This window comes from Oncorhynchus gorbuscha, linkage group LG25, assembly GCF_021184085.1.
Source record: "Oncorhynchus gorbuscha isolate QuinsamMale2020 ecotype Even-year linkage group LG25, OgorEven_v1.0, whole genome shotgun sequence".
NCBI lineage: Eukaryota > Metazoa > Chordata > Actinopteri > Salmoniformes > Salmonidae > Oncorhynchus > Oncorhynchus gorbuscha.
Window position 1 is genome coordinate 43,522,164 of NC_060197.1, and position 12,252 is coordinate 43,534,415.

Below are 12,252 nucleotides of genomic sequence, written 5' to 3' on the forward strand. Positions count from 1 at the left end.
TTAAAATGGATTCAATTAAATTGGCCTACACACAATAAACCATAATGTGAAAGTGGAATTTTATTTCTAGACATTTTAAAAATGTTTATATTTTTTTTTACAAATTAATTACAAATAAATAAAACGCTGACATTTCTTGAGTCAATAAGTATTTCACGAAGCCACATAGTATTAGCATTTTAAAAATATCTGACATTGAATATCCATTTGAGCATGGCGAAGTTATTAATTACACTTTGGACGGTGTATCAATGCACTCAGTTACTACAAATATACAGGCATCCTTTCTAACTCAGTTGCCGGAGAGGAAGGAAACTGCTCAGGGCTTTCACCATGAGTTCAATGGTAATTTTAAAACAGTTACAGAGTTTAATGGCTGTGAAAGGAGAAAACTGAGGATGGATCAACAACATTGTGGTTACTCCACAATACTAAACTAAATGCGTGAAAACAAGGAAGTCTGTAGAGAAGACAAATATTCCAAAACATGCTTCCTGTTTGCAATAAGACACAAAAAATGTGGTACAGAAATGTACTTTATGTCCTGAATACAAAGCAACATTTTGAGGCAAATTAAGTTAAGCACAGGCAAAATCCTAGAGGAAAACTTGTTTCAGTCTGCTTTCCAACAGACACTGGGAGACTAATTCCCCTTTTCTTACCAAGATGACAACGAATATTTCTGAGTTTACTTAAATAAATTAGATATTTCTGTATATTTCTGTATTTAAAAAAAATACAGAAATTGTTATTATTATTATTTTTAAACATGTTTTCACTTTGTAATTATGGTGTATTGTGTGTAGATGGATTATCTATAAAAAATGATCTATTTAATCCACTTTAATTTCAAGCAGTAACACAACAACATGTGGAAAAAGTCCAGGGATATGAATACTTTCTGAATGCACCGTATATATACCAACCCCTTTACCCACGTAGACACAAATACTTCAACACATACACACATTTAAAACACAAAGGGTGCTTTATACCTGCTGGTTAAGAGAGGAACGACCCTGCTGCCGGAAGCCAAAAGGCAGCTATTAATCTCTGTTTGTCCTTTTCCCTCTTTCTCTTATGTCTCTTTCACTGGCTTCCCTCTGTGGTCAGAGTATCACTTTCTTAATGGTTTCGACACAGAGGCAGGCGATCGCTAGATTCGTGTTTTTTTTTTTTGGGGGGGGGGTGGCGGGCGAGGGGTATAGCAGTGGTGGTTATAGGGGCCTATAAGGGGTTATAAGGGGTTATAAGGGGAACAGCAGAGCGTGTCTAAAGGAACATGTAATGAGGGGTAGAGCGGCGGTGGTTATAGGGGGGTTTTAAGAGGTTATTACGGTTTATAAGGGGAACAGCAGAGCGTGTCTGAAGGAGCATGTAATGAGGGGTACCGGTAGCGCTGAGGCATACTTCCACTCACGAACATCAGGGGAACACGGTGGGACACGGGTGTTTGTGTGACCCCACTGGACCCCTGACAAGTGTACAGGCGCTTGTTAGTGAGTCCCAGAGGACAAGTCGGCGAAGGGGGAGAAAGAAAGAGAAAGAAAATGGAGAGGAGAGAGAGAGAGAGATTTCGAAATAGAAGTTTAAGTTTGAAGAATATCTAACTAACAATCACAATCCGATGTCTTTAGCCTACACCACAGAATCCACCTTCACCATCCAAAACGACTTCAACATCCACCCACTTCATCTAGCAGACGCACGATTCTCCCTCCATCAAAACCTATGTGCATAATTTGCTATAATATTCTGAAAACGTGGTAATACTCATCGGGGATCAACGGACGAGGTAGAGGGTCTCATACCTGATGAAATTACCAAAGCAGTCTATTTAATATAAAATGACACCCATGTGGTTCTGCAGGGCAGGGCGATGCAGAGTAAGCACAGTTCCTGCATACGTTAATATGTATGAGCCATAGACAGATGGATGTTCCCTGTAGAGCACTAAGGCTAATCTCTCGTAGACAGATCTACAGCACCAGTCAAAGGTTTAGACACACCTACTCATTCAAGGGTTTTTTATTTATTTATTTTTTTACAATTTTCTACATTGTATAATAATAGTGAAGACATCAAAACTATGAGATAACACATATGGAATCATGTAGTGACCAAAAAAGTGTTAAACAAATCCAAATATATTTGATATGTGAGATTCTTCAAAGTAGCCACCCTTTGCCTTGATGACAGCTTTGCCTTGATGACAGCTTTGCAACACTCTTGGCACATATTTTGACTTGTTTAACAATTTTCTAGTTACTACGTGATTCCATTTGTGTTATTTCATAGTGTTGACATCTTCACTATTATTCTACAATGTAGAAAATAGTAAAAAATAAAGAAAAACCCTTGAATGAGAAGGTGTGTCCAACCTTTTGTCTGGTACTGTAGGTAAACATAATTGGTTCTGTAGACTCTGTTGGGACTGAACGTGACACGTAGGGTAAAGGACAGGACGGGTTTTTCCTAAATTGTAATTTGGACAAATCACAATTTCACATGTGTTAGCATCTTTCCATTTTCGGAAGCGATCATTTGGCTTGTAACTTTCAAAGAGAGAGGGTGAAACTCCTTGTTCGGTTTCCACTCCTCGTTCCGTTTCCACTCCTCGTTCCGTTTCCACTCCTCGTTCCGTTTCCACTCCTCGTTCCGTTTCCACTCCTCGTTCCGTTTCCACTCCTCGTTCCGTTTCCACTCCTCGTTCCGTTTCCACTCCTCGTTCCGTTTCCACTCCTCGTTCCGTTTCCACTCCTCGTTCCGTTTCCACTCCTCGTTCTAGCATCTCTTCTCTTAACATTTACGGACCCAGAACATAATCGAGCAGCTGACTAATATACTGAAGACTTGCTCTGGGTTTTAACAAAGAGAACACTGAAGCATGCTGGGACTGTGGAGGTACAAAGGTTGTTTTATTTTCATTTGAATTAAACCTTTATTTAACTAGGCAAGTCAGTTAAGAACAAATTCTTATTTACAATGACGGCCTAGGAACAGTGGGTTAACTGGTCTAGGAACAGTGGGTTAACTGGTCTAGGAACAGTGGGTTAACTGGTCTAGGAACAGTGGGTTAACTGGTCTAGGAACAGTGGGTTAACTGCCTTGTTCAGGGGCAGAACGGCAGACTGTTTGGGCCAGTAATTGAAAGGTTACAACGTTCTAACCACTAGGCTACTTGTAGTGTAATGTAATTGTAATGTAGCTCTTAATTACTCTCCCACTGAAGGACAGGGAGAGAGATGAGACAGAGAGGCTGGGGGACAGGGAGAGAGATGAGACAGAGAGGCTGGGGGACAGGGAGAGAGATGAGACAGAGAGGCTGGGGGACAGGGAGAGAGATGAGACAGAGAGGCTGGGGGACAGGGAGAGAGATGAGACAGAGAGGCTGGGGGACAGGGAGAGAGATGAGACAGAGGCTGGGGGAGACAGAGAGGCTGGGGGACAGACAGAGGCTGGGGGACAGGGAGAGAGATGAGACAGAGAGGCTGGGGGACAGGGAGAGAGATGAGACAGAGAGGCTGGGGGACAGGGAGAGAGATGAGGAGACAGAGAGGCTGGGGGACAGGGAGAGAGATGAGGAGACAGAGAGGCTGGGGGACAGGGAGAGAGATGAGGAGACAGAGAGGCTGGGGGACAGGGAGAGAGATGAGACAGAGAGGCTGGGGGACAGAGGAGAGAGATGAATGAGACAGAGAGGCTGGGGGACAGGGAGAGAGATGAGGAGACAGAGAGGCTGGGGGACAGGGAGAGAGATGAGGAGACAGAGAGGCTGGGCTGGGACAGAGAGGCTGGGGGACAGATGAGAGAGAGGGAGAGAGATGAGATGAGACAGAGACAGAGAGGCTGGGGGACAGGGAGAGAAATGAGACAGAGAGGCTGGGGGACAGGGAGAGAGAGATGAGACAGATGAGACAGAGAGGCTGGGGGACAGGCTGGGGGAGAGAGATGAGACAGAGAGGCTGGGGGACAGGGAGAGAGATGAGACAGGGAGAGAGATGAGACAGAGGCTGGGGACAGGGAGAGAGATGAGACAGAGAGGCTGGGGGACAGGGAGAGAGATGAGACAGAGAGGCTGGGGACAGGGAGAGAGATGAGACAGAGAGGCTGGGGGACAGGGAGAGAGATGAGACAGAGAGGCTGGGGGACAGGGAGAGAGATGAGACAGAGAGGCTGGGGGACAGGGAGAGAGATGAGACAGAGAGAGACTGGGGGACAGGATGAGAGAGATGAAGAGACAGAGAGGCTGGGGGACAGGGAGAGAGATGAGGAGACAGAGAGGCTGGGGGACAGGGAGAGAGATGAGGAGACAGAGAGGCTGGGCTGGGGGACAGGGAGAGAGATGAGACAGAGAGGCTGGGGGACAGGGAGAGAGATGAGACAGAGAGGCTGGGGGACAGGGAGAGAGATGAGACAGAGAGGCTGGGGGACAGGGAGAGAGAGATGAGACAGAGAGGCTGGGGAGCACCATGAGACAATGATCGCGATGAGACAGAGCCGTCAAACAGGGAAAAACACACACAGAGGCACTGGGGGACAGGGAGAGATGAGGAGACGCACACTGGGGGAACACAGGGAGAGAGATGAGACACACACACACACACAGGGAGAGAGATGAGACACACACAGAGATGAGACAGAGATGGGGACAGGGAGAGAGATGAGACACACAGGGAGAGAGATGATGAGACAGGCACACACACACACACACACACACACACACACACACACACACACACACACACACACACACATTTTACAATGACACACACACACACACACACACACACCGAGAGAGGCACACACACACAGAGACAGACACACACACACACACAGAGACAGAGACACACACACACAGAGACAGAGACACACACACACAGAGACAGACACACACACACACACACACACACACACACACACACACACACACACACACACACACACACACACACACACACACACACACACACACACACACACACACACACACACACACACACACACACACACACACACACACACACACACAGAGACACACACACACACACACACACACACAGAGAGACACACACAGATACACAGAGAGACACACACAGATACACCAACAACTACAAACTCAAGTGCATACTGTAGGCCCCACACACACACACAACACCCCCGTCTCCCCGACACACACACCCCCGTCTCCCAGACACACACAACACTCCCGTCTCCCCGACACACAACACACCCGTCTCCCCGACACACAACACCCCCGTCTCCAAGACACACACAACACCCCCGTCTCCCCGACACACACAACACGCCCATCTTCCCGACACACACAACACCCCTGTCTCCCCGACACACACACCCCCGTCTCCCCGACACTTACAACACCCCCGTCTCCCTGACACACAACACCCCCGTCTCCCGACACACACCCCCGTCTCCCCGACACACACTGTGACGGCCCTGAATTTTTCTGAACCGTCTCAGTGCAGCTCCTTCCAATAGGGCGCTTTCCCTTTAATTCCCAATTAAATAGCCAGTATCAGCTGCGCAAAAGTGGGGTTGTGATGGAGACGTGCATGAGGATGTGTTCAACCCTCAGTTCCCGAAGCTTCTCTTTTCCGTTGTTTTGTTGCCGTTAAACGTGTGTTTTGTTGCCTAATAGAGTTTACCCAGGATCGGATCCACTCTTTGCGTCCCTGGACTACACCTCCTCCGTTCTTCGTGGCCTTTCTCCGCTGGAGATCTATTGGCGGATTGGATTGTCTGACTGACCGACTGACTACCACCTTTTTGTATACGGTATTTCATTTGTTTGGATGTGATGTATACTGTGATTTGTGTAGTTAGTGGTAGTTGAGGACTTAATTAAGAGTTGATCCGCTTTAAGGTTCTGTGGTAAAGTAATTGTTATATTGATTGTATGTTTAATACTGGGTTTACGCTACACGGAACGAACGGACAAACATCGCGTGACAAAAGTCATTTGAGTTCACTGAACTCCTTTACCGGGCAGGACTCTTTTTAGGCCCGAGGTACAGGACATTTCTGGAGGAACCAGAACTCATTGTGATATTATTATATATGTGTGTAATCATTGTTGTTGCTAATACAACCCACGCAACAGAATATAATTGTTTTTGAAGTTCTTTTCAATGTTTTAAGGGTTTATGAAAAGTTTATTTCCATCCTGACTTTTACATACGTCCTTTGTATTGGTGTAGACTTGACGGACCAGATGGGACTCATTCCCACCCAAACTAAAAGGAGAAACTAATGTTTTCTCTGGTAGGCACAACCTACCTGGCACCCCTATAAATAATAACCTCAAGTCAAAACCGTTACATAAAAAATGGCACCCCAGATGGGACAGCTCAACATTGAGAACTTTCCAAAGACTCATGGAGATTGCGTTAGGTGAGCTCAAAGGGAAGATCTGTTTCGTCTACCTGGACGATATAATTATCTACTCTCAGAACAGAGAAAGACACTTTCAAGATCTTCAAGCAGTGTTGGACAAGCTACGAGAAGCTGGTCTGACCTTGAATATGAAGAAGAGCAACTTCTGCCAAACCTCCCTGAAGTTCCTTGGCCATATTGTGTCTTTCGACGGCATTCATGTGGATTCTGAAAAGACAAAGGCTGTACAAGACTTCCCTGTGCCAACCACACTCAAGGCCCTTCAACGGTTCCTTGGTATGGCTGGATGGTACCATCGGTTTGTGTCGAACTTCTCCCAGGTGGCAGAACCCCTCAACGCGATGAAGCGAAAAGGAGCGAAATTCCAATGGACGGCAGAGTGCCAGACCTCCTTTGAAACCCTGAAACGACATCTCATCACACCTCCCATTTTAGGTCATCCCAACTTTGATTGCCCTTTTGTTGTTTACACTGATGCAAGTGATGTTGGACTTGGTGCTGTCCTAGTCCAACAGACTGGACTTGGCACTGAAGAAGTGCTAGCGTTCGCCAGTCGGACATTGAATGGAGCAGAACGGAACTACTCCACAACAGAGCAAGAGTGCCTTGCAGTGGTCTGGGCTTTGGAAAAGTGGAGGTACTACTTGGAGGGAAGACACTTCACTGTGGTCACTGACCATTCCTCCCTTGTGTGGGTGTTCAAGACCAACAAACCAAGCACCAGACTCATAAGATGGGCTCTACGGTTGCAAGAGTTCACCTTTGCAGTGGAATACAGGAAAGGAAAATACAACACTGTTCCAGATGCCTTGTCCAGAGCTCCTGCTTGTGATAATGGTGGCCCTGATCTTACATGTGCTACTGTCCTGTCAAGCAGTCGAGACTCGCCCAAAACAGACTTTCCCATCTCTGATGAGGCAATATGGAAAGCTCAACAGGATGATCCAGAAGTACAGGCTTTGTACCAGACTATCCTGGAAGATGGAGAAAAGATGGTCAATCCTACCACAAAGCTGACCATCATTGAAGATAAAGTCTACCGAGTCGTACAACTACCTCACAGAACACTCTACCAAATGTACATACCGGACACTCTACGCCTACAACTGCTTCAACATTTCCATGAAGACCCATTAGCTGGTCATTTGGGCAGGTTCAAAACCTACAAGCGGTTGCAAGCGTTACTCTACTGGCCACATCTGAGCATGGATGTGAAGTCACACATCCGAAATTGTCAGGTTTGTCAAATGTACAAACCAGAAGGTAGAAAGCCTGCTGGCAAGTTGCAGCAAACGGTGGTTACCCGACCTTGGGAAATGTTAGGAGTGGATTTGATGGGTCCATTTCCTAGAAGCTCCAATCAGAATGTGTACATACTTGTTTTTGTTGATTACTATTCAAAGTGGGTGGAACTCTTTTCCCTGCGTCAGGCCACAGCAAGGACCGTCTCTAACATCCTTACGAAAGAGATCCTGACTCGCTGGGGAGTGCCTGATTTCATCCTGTCTGATCGAGGTTCCCAATTTGTCTCTGATCTCTTTGAGGAGACCTGCCAAAGATGGAACCTGAGGCAGAAGTTGACCACGGCCTATCACCCACAGACCAATCTCACTGAGAGAGTAAATCGAACCTTGAAGACAATGATTGCTTCCTATGTAGGGACCCAGCACAAACACTGGGACAAGCACCTTCATGAGTTTCGATTTGCCCTGAATTCTGCTGTGCAAGAGTCCACTGGAGTCACACCTGCAGAGCTGAACCTAAGTCGTCCTCTCCGAGGACCCTTGGATATGGTGCTACAGCCCCAGCAGCTTACTCCAGATGCTGCTTGCTATGACCAGGTAGGCAATCTCCATGACTTGAGAGCTCTTGTCTCAAAGAACATGATCCAGGCTCGACTCAAGCAGAAGAGAAATTATGATAAGAACAGACGAGACATGCAGTTCCAGCTTCGTGATCGGGTGTGGCTTCGCTCTCATCCTTACTCGAAAGCTGAACAATTCTTCTCGGCCAAGCTCGCTCCTAAATGGCAAGGACCATATAGGATTGTGGAGCAGATGGGCCCTTTGAACTACCGAGTGGTGAAAGAGGACTCAGGTGAAGATATGCGCGTTGTCCATGTCTCACGCCTTAAGGCCTGTTACCCCTCGGCTGAGGAAATGGAGGCGATTGAGCGCCGCAAGGTCCTGGATATCTTTGAAGAGGAAAGTGAGGAGACTTTTCTCGGATTCCCAGACCCAGAAGTCTCGCACCTTAAGGCCTGTGACCCCTCAGCTGAGGAGCGTGAGCTACAAAAAGTAATGAATATTTTTGTAGAGGAAAGCGATGAGGAGACCTTTCTCGGTTTCCCCGACCAAGATGTGCCTTCCAGGGCAATGGTCGGCTTTTTCCAGGGAGGGGTGTGTGACGGCCCTGAATTTTTCTGAACCGTCTCAGTGCAGCTCCTTCCAATAGGGCGCTTTCCCTTTAATTCCCAATTAAATAGCCAGTATCAGCTGCGCAAAAGTGGGGTTGTGATGGAGACGTGCATGAGGATGTGTTCAACCCTCAGTTCCCGAAGCTTCTCTATTCCGTTGTTTTGTTGCCGTTAAACGTGTGTTTTGTTGCCTAATAGAGTTTACCCAGGATCGGATCCACTCTTTGCGTCCCTGGACTACACCTCCTCCGTTCTTCGTGGCCTTTCTCCGCTGGAGATCTATTGGCGGATTGGATTGTCTGACTGACCGACTGACTACCACCTTTTTGTATACGGTATTTCATTTGTTTGGATGTGATGTATACTGTGATTTGTGTAGTTAGTGGTAGTTGAGGACTTAATTAAGAGTTGATCCGCTTTAAGGTTCTGTGGTAAAGTAATTGTTATATTGATTGTATGTTTAATACTGGGTTTACGCTACACGGAACGAACGGACAAACATCGCGTGACAAAAGTCACTTGAGTTCACTGAACTCCTTTACCGGGCAGGACTCTTTTTAGGCCCGAGGTACAGGACATTTCTGGAGGAACCAGAACTCATTGTGATATTATTATATATGTGTGTAATCATTGTTGTTGCTAATACAACCCACGCAACAGAATATAATTGTTTTTGAAGTTCTTTTCAATATTTTAAGGGTTTATGAAAAGTTTATTTCCATCCTGACTTTTACATACGTCCTTTGTATTGGTGTAGACTTGACGGACCAGATGGGACTCATTCCCACCCAAACTAAAAGGAGAAACTAATGTTTTCTCTGGTAGGCACAACCTACCTGGCACCCCTATAAATAATAACCTCAAGTCAAAACCGTTACAACACACAACACCCCCGTCTCCCTGACACACAACACCCCCATCTCCCCGACACACACAACACCCCCGTCTCCCCGACACATACAACACCCCCGTCTCCCCGACACACACAACACCCCCGTCTCCTTGACACACAACACCCCCGTCTCCCCGACACTTACAACACCCCGTCTCCCTGACACACAACACCCCCGTCTCCCCGACACACACCCCCGTCTCCCCACACACACACAACACCCCGTCTCCCTGACACACAACACCCCCATCTCCCGACACACACAACACCCCCGTCTCCCTGACACACAACACCCCCGTCTCCCCGACACACACAACACCCCGTCTCCTTGACACACAACACCCCGTCTCCCCGACACACACAACACCCCCGTCTCCCCGACACACACAACACCCCCGTCTCCCCGACACACAACACCCCCATCTCCCCGACACACACAACACCCCCGTCTCCCCGACACACACAACACCCCCGTCTCCCCGACACACACAACACCCCCGTCTCCCACACACAACCCCCGTCTCCCCGACACACACAACACCCCCGTCTCCCGACACACACAACACCCCCGTCTCCCGACACACAACACCCCCATCTCCCCGACACACACAACACCCCGTCTCCCCGACACCACAACACCCCCGTCTCCCGACACACACACAACACCCCGTCTCCCGACACACACAACCCCCGTCTCCCGTCACACACAACACCCCCATCTCCCCGACACACAAACACTCCAAAAATACGCAGAAAAATTAACTAGGCTTGATTGTGTACATGGATCCATTGCATGGGGCCAGAGTAGTGAGTACAGCCAGATGTCCATAATGAGAACATAAATAACATTTACAAATCAAGACATTGTTCCCTCTCCATAACATCTGCTGGGGTATTAATGGACCCATTATTTGAGCCACACACACACACACACACACACACACACACACACACACACACACACACACACACACACACACACACACACACACACACACACACACACACACACACACACACACACACACACACAAGAAATTGACATATGCACACACACACATTCGGTGCACGTACATGCACACACTCAGAAATTGCATAATGGTCCCCTCTTCAGAATGATTGCTCATTGTTTAAATGTTTGAAGCGAACGAATAAGCCAAGCTATATTTTTCCTAAACCGCAGTCAGAGAATATACAGTTGAAGTGGGAAGTGTACATACACTTAGGTTGGAGTCATTAAAACTTGTTTTTCAACCACTCCACACATTTCTTATTAACAAACTATAGTTTTGGCAAGTCGGTTAGGACATCTACTTTGTGCATGACACAAGTTATTTTTCCAACAATTGTTTACAGATTATTTCACTTACAATTCACTGTATGGGGCGGCAGGGTAGCTTAGTGGTTAGAGTTTAGGGGCGGCAGAGCGTTGGACTGGTAACCGAAAGGTTGCAAGTTCAAAGCCCCAAGCTGACACGGTACAAATCTGTCGTTCTGCCCCTGAACAAGGCAGTTAACCCGCTGTTTCTAGGCCGTCATTGAAAATAAGAATGTGTTCTTAACTGACTTGCCTAGTTAAATAAAGGTAAAATAAATAAATATCACAATTCCAGTGGGTCAGAAGTTTACATACACTAAGTTGACTGTGCCTTTAAACAGCTTGGAAAATTCCATAAAATGATGTAATGGCTTTAGAAGCTTCTGATAGGCTAATTGACCTGTGGATGTATTTCAAGGCCTACCTTCAAACTCAGTGCCTCGTTGCTTGACATCATGGGAAAATCAAAAGAAATCAGAAAAAAATTATAGACCTTAACAAGTCTGGTTCATCCTTGGGAGCAATTTCCAAATACCTGAAGGTACCACGTTCATCTGTACAAACAATAGTACACAAGTATAAACACCATGGGGCCGCGTAGCCGTCATACCACTCAGAAAGGACAAATTCTATCTCCTAGAGATGAACGTACTTTGGTGCGAAAAGTGCAAATCAATCCCAGAACAACAGCAAAGGACCTTGTGAATTGACACAATTGCAATGTGTCCTGTCACCCGCCAACCCCTCTTTTACGCTACTGCTACTCTCTGTTCATCATATATGCACAGTCACTTTAACCATATCTACATGTACATACTACCTGAATCAGCCTGACTAACCGGTGTCTGTATGTAGCCTCGCTACTGTACATAGCTTCGCTACTGTACAGAGCCTCGCTACTGTTATAACCTCGCTACTGTACATAGCCTCGCTACTGTATATAGCCTCGCTACTGTATATAGCCTCGCTACTGTATATAGCCTCGCTACTGTATATAGCATCGCTACTGTTATAACCTGACTACTGTTATAACCTCGCTACTGTTATAACCTCGCTACTGTTATAGCCTCGCTACTGTATATAGCCTCGCTACTGTTATAACCTCGCTACTGTTATAGCCTGTCTACTGTATATAGCCTCTCTACTCTATATAGCCTCTCTACTCTATATAGCCTCTCTACTGTATATAACCTCTCTACTGTATATAGCCTC

At 46.7% G+C, this 12,252-nt stretch overlaps 1 protein-coding gene across 2 annotated transcripts in view; it reads right to left on the bottom strand.

Moving 5' to 3' along the window:
• arap2 (ArfGAP with RhoGAP domain, ankyrin repeat and PH domain 2) overlaps nucleotides 1-12,252 on the bottom strand; it is a 253,179-nt gene that overhangs the window by 71,583 nt on the left and 169,344 nt on the right. The gene's annotated exons all lie outside the window — the stretch shown is intronic.